This window comes from Elephantulus edwardii, unplaced genomic scaffold, assembly GCF_000299155.1.
Source record: "Elephantulus edwardii isolate Elephantulus edwardi_28Jun2011 unplaced genomic scaffold, EleEdw1.0 scaffold00322, whole genome shotgun sequence".
NCBI lineage: Eukaryota > Metazoa > Chordata > Mammalia > Macroscelidea > Macroscelididae > Elephantulus > Elephantulus edwardii.
Window position 1 is genome coordinate 622,827 of NW_006400072.1, and position 5,759 is coordinate 628,585.

The following is a 5,759-nucleotide window of genomic DNA, read 5'->3' on the forward strand; positions in this document are numbered from 1 at the left end:
GCGACGGCTGAAGTAGTCTTTTTTTAAAAAAGAAGAAGAAAAAGCGTGTGTGTGTGTGTGTGTGTACCGTCAAATTGGATCTGACTGGTACAGGAGACTGCCTCTCCTTCTCCAGCAGAGCATGAAGTAGAGTCTGGGTTTGTTTTTTTTTCTTCTCTCTTTGCTTCCACTTTCTTCTCCTCAGCTGGAGCAGCGGCAGTGGGGTGGGGGTGGGGGAGGGCAGGTCCTCCAGCTGGTGAGGCCCTGGCCACTGGGGCAGGTCCACCACCGCCCACACTGCAGATGAGGCTCCCAATGTTGACATTTGCCAGGGCCTTTTCAAACAGGCCAGGCCAGAAAGGTTCAACATTGGCTTTAATGAGGGCATTGATTTTATTCTCCGTGACTGTCACCTCATTGTCGTGCAGGCGAGCTCAGAGACGGAGGCCATGGTGCGGTGGTACTAGGCTGAAGGCTGCCGGACGCGGTGCTAGTTGCTGGATGAAGTGAGGGCCTCACCACAACGCGGCCTTAGCTTCCTCGGAAGCACTGAGCACCTTAGTGGCAACTGAAAAAAGGCCACAGACTCTTTTTGTGTGTGTGATTTTGGGTTATTTTGACTGCCCTAGATTTTTTTTTTTAATGTCATTGAAAGTTTATAAATCGCCTTTGTTTTATATACAATTATTTACAGACTTTTTGTTTTATAACGTCAATTTCTATTGAAATTGTTATGTACCATCAAGTCAGAACCAACTAATTTTTAATTTTTTAAAAAATTATATTATTTTTTGTGTGTGTGCCATCAAATCTAATCTGACAGGTACAGGAAGAGATTGCCCCTCTTTCTCCAGCACAGCATCTGGTGGATTCAAACTGCGTACCTCTGGGATTGCAATGCAGCTTCTTGTCACTAGGCTACCAGAAGAACCAACTGATTTTTTTTTAATCAACTCGTTTTTAAAATGGTTTGTATTAAAAACTTGTAAACATTGTGTTTAATTCATGTACATTGTGTTTCACACATTCCTTCATCCACATTGTGTTCCATATGATCATTCACATGTGTTGTATTTTATAAAATTAATCATCATTGATCTATGACTAATATTATCTCATCTCTTCAGGTCCTCAATGGATCTTTCCTAATTCCTTCACTCCCTCTCTCCACCTCCACCCACCAAACTCTGTTACTCGAGGGATTTCCCCTCCTCCTGCCTTCTCCTATCTCCCTCCTCTTTCTCTTTTGAACTTTTACACACATCTTGTCAGTTATCCTTTTATTTTTACAATAATAGTCTTATGCAGTATTTGTCCTTGTGAGACTGAGTTAGTTCACTCAGCATAATGATCCCTAGATTCCCCATGTTATATAGTAGCTTACCAAATCATTACCCCTTAGTGCTGTATACTATTCCATCATGTAAAGTATCACAATTTCTCAATCCATTTGTTTGTGGATGTACATATGGTCTATTTCCATTTTCTTGCTATCGTGTATAATGCTATTATGAACGTAGATGTGCAAATCTCTGTTATATCTCAGTTCTATTTTCCTGTCAAGGGCCTCTTTAAAGTGCTAAAGAGCAAGGGTATAATTTAACAATAGGCTTAAGCATTGTGGAGATTGTGACAACGGTGCAGGATGGAACAAGTTTCAGATCTGTTGTCCATAGGGTTCTTATGAGTCAGTGGACTCAATTGTGACTCAAAATGACCTCTGGCTCTTCGAACTTGAGCCAGCCGTTTATTGTCTGATCTGACTCACCATTTCTCATCTGCAGATTTGGGTTTGTCAGCCCCTGCAAACATGTGAGTCAGGAGAAGCCTCCAGTCTGACACTTGACCAGTGGGTTTGAGATTTGCCACCCTCTATTTACAACAGTCTGAGCTACTTCCTTGAAGGCTCATGAGTTCTGTGAGGCATCGCAGTGAATTATGGACCCGAAAGATGGGAGTGAGATTGCTGAGGACTGGAAAAATTGTTTGTTTGGTTTTTTTTTTAAGTGAGAAAAATTTGTATTTAGAATTAGCCAGCTGGACTCAATTTAGATGATCTTAATGTTGCTGGCAACATCACAGTCAGGAGCAAGTCAAACATAAGCCTTCTTCTCTCCATCAGGCCTAATCAAGGTGTTGACCTCGGCCACACCAATGTTACAGAGCTTCTTCATAGCTTGTTTGTTTAATCTGGTAATTGTTGGCCTTGACATCCACGTTGAACAAAAGTGTGTTGTTATCTTCTGTCTTCTGCATGGTTGACTCAGTGGTTAGGGGGAACTTGATGATGGCATAGTGATCAAGCTTTTTTCTCATTGGGGTGCTCTTCCGGGGCTATTTGGGCTGCCTTCAGAGTCTCAGGGTCTTAGGCCACCAGAAGGTGGGTGACATGCAGATATCCTTTTTTGTGTGTGACTGTGGATGCCTTCAGGACTGCCTTCTTGGCTGTTAAGGCCTTTGTTTTGGCTTTAGTTTTGGGAGAGGTAAGGGCTTCCTTCTTCACTTTCAGCCCATCTTTTTGGAAAGGGGAGTGTGGGTGTGTGTGTGATTTTTTTGTGCTATGGCAAAGCACTTGTCTGAATTATGTTCAAATGTTTCGTGGAAGGTAGAGTTCATGAATTATTTGGTATATGTGACTGAAGAGATTTCTAAGCAAGATCTTAAAGGAGCTGTATTATTTTAGTTTCTCCTCATTATTTAATAAAATAAAAAAGGAAAGAGATAAAAGTATTGTTAGGAGCTGTTGATTCAGTTCTGACTCATACTGACCCAGAAGAACAAAACCCCAACCAATCTTGCACCATTCTCTGCTGTGCATTGCCCATTGTACAAAATAAAAGTAAACATGAAAGAGTTGAAAGCTTTGTTGTAAAACAAAGAGAATGTATTCTAGAATTTTCAAAAAGGAAATAGCTCCATAGTCTGTTGTTAAAGAGGTTAAATCTGTTACAGGAATAGTTCCTTTTAGAAGGATCAGCACAGAGCTCATTCCTGTGAAGCAGAGGTTAAAGATGTCCCAAATATCAAATCCCAAACTTTTACATTTGGGTAGAATGTTAAATGATCCAGGAAGTATCAAAAGAAGATGGAATGAATACACAGAGTCACATATATCAGAAGGAATTGGCTGTCACAGAGGAATTTCATGAAATAACATATAACCAAGAGCCTATGGTGATGAAGGAGGAAGTTCAAGTTGCTCTGAAGGAACTGGCAAAAAACATGGCTCCAGGACTTGACAACATACCAATAAATTTATTTCAACAAACAGACGCTGCCCTGGATGTGCTCACTAAGTTGTGCCAGGAAATCTGGAGGACAGCCAGCTGGCCAACTGACTAGAAAAGATCGATATTTGTTCCCATTCCAAAGAAAGGTGACCCAACAAAGTGTGGAAATTATTGAACAATATCATTGATATCACATACAAGCAAGAGTCTGCTGAATATTATCCTAAAACGTTTGGAACAATATGTCAACAGAGAACTGCCAGATGTGCAGGCTGGATTTAGAAGAGGTCGTGGTGCTGGGGATATTATAGTTAATGTAAGATGGATCTTGGCAGAAAGCAGAGAATATCAGAATAGTGTCTATCTGTGCTTCATTGACTATGCAAAGGCTTTTGACTGTGTGGATCACAACAAGCTATGGCTGACTCAGAAGAATGGGAATCCCAGAACACTTGATCGTTCTAATGTGAAACCTATACTCGGACCAGGAGGCAGTCGTCAGAACAGAGCAGGGAGACACTGAATGGTTCAAAATCAAGAAAGGGGTCCATCAGGGATGTATTTTGTCTGCATACCTTTTCAATCTGTATGCAGAACAGATCATCTGAGATGCTGGGCTGTACGAGGAGGAATGTGGCATCAGGATTGGTGCAAGAATCATCAACAACCTGCGTTATGAGGATGACACAAGCCTGCTTGCTGAAACTGAGGAGGACCTGAAGTGCTTGCTGCAGGTCAAGGACTGCAGTCTTCAATATGGATTGAAGCTCAACATCAAGAAAACAAAGATTCTCACCACTGGGCCTATTGACAGCATCAGAATGGATGGTGAAGAGATTGAGATAGTTAACAGTTTTAGTTTACTTGGCTCCACAATCAACACTCTTGGTAACAGCAGCCAGGAAATCAAGAAACGAATTGCATTGACAAAGTCAGCTGTGAGGGACCTCTCAAGAGTACTGAAGAGCAATGACATCAGGCTGGAGACTAAGGTGCGCCTGATCCAGGCTATAGTCTTTGCAATTACGTGCTAGGCATCAGAGAGTTGGGCAATGAATAGGGATGATAGAAAGAGAATTGATGCCTTTGAGCTGTGGTGCTGGAGAAGAGTGTTGAATATACCATGGACTGCTAGGAGAACAAACAGTTTTGTCCTGGAGAGGGTGAAGCCAGAATGCTCCCTGGAGTCAAGGATTCTGAAGCTTCATCTGACATATATTGGCATGTTGCAAGGAGGGACCGGTCCTTGGAGAGGGACATCATGTTTGGGAGAGTGAAGGGACGGCGCAGGAGAGGAAAATCTTCGATGAGATGGATCGATTCTGTGAGTGGAGTGGTGGGAATGCGTGTGTTTGAGACGGAAAGGTTGGCACAGGATAGAACAGCATTTAGGGCTCTTGTACATAGGGTCATAATGAGTCACAAGCGACTCGATGGCACATAACAACAATGCCACTCTGACATCTCTAAGATCAACTCCTTCCTCAGTCCTCTTCTTCCCCTTGGCTGTTAGGCTCAGTGTAATTGGCTCACAAGACTGACAGACCATACTCAGTGAGTGGTTTAGTAGGGGAAAAAGTCAAAGGAGGGGATTTGGAATAGTCTGCACTAACAATAACAACAACTAGGACAGAAAAAAATGAAAGAAAGCAACCACTCAGGATGCTGATCAGGATGCCTTCTTCTGCAGTCTTTGAGCAGAATTTTCTTCAACAATAGCAAACGCTTCATGTTTAATTTAAATAACTAACACGGGAGAGGTAGAACAAGACATACAGAGTATCAGACAGCACCCACTAAATTTCATCCAGTGATGCTGTTACACACATCAAACCCTTTCAGTTGGTTACCCTCAAATCTTGGGATATGGGCTAGATTCCTTCTCTTTCAGGAAACCGTAATACTTCTAACTTGTGCACTAGTGATAATAGTTATTGCAGAATTCAGTTTTAATGGCCCAGACGGAATTAATGTACCTCAGCTCAGCTTATTTCATCAATTATGCGAAGAAAAGCAAGGCCCACTCCTAAGAGAAAAATAAATCTGGCAAAGAAATGGAAGAACCTGCGTGGTATCTGTTGAGATGCCATGATTTTATAGGGCCCAGTATTGGTTACAACACAGAGAACCCCCATTGAGTCCAGATTCAGCTATAATCATCTACATGAACCCTCAGTCTCTGATCAAGAGGGGAAATGCTTTAGAGTAAAAGCATTGCCTCTAAGACTGACAGAAACAGCTGTTTGTTGAGTATTAAGATGATATGAAAAGTCAAATAACTTTGCTCTGCTGATCCGAAGACTGACAGTTCAAATTCAAAGCTGTTCTTCAGAAGAAAATGGACCATCTCCTCCTTTTAATTTACTGTCTCTGAGAACTTACTGGAGGGTCAGTGATGGATCGGTTCCTATTCAACAGAGCCTAACAGCAACAACAACATCCCCCTAGAACATGTCCTTATTCTTCACATTTGGTTTTGTTGTTGTTAGGTGCCCTCAAGTTCATGACACCTTATGGAGATCCGATGGACGACAGATTTGAATCTTGACA

At 41.9% G+C, this 5,759-nt stretch overlaps 1 pseudogene; it reads right to left on the reverse strand.

Annotated features, from left to right (window-relative positions):
* The window catches only part of LOC102866315, a 1,131-nt pseudogene extending 701 nt beyond the window's left edge, over window positions 1-430 (reverse strand).
* Window positions 431-5,759: the final 5,329 nt, after the last annotated feature.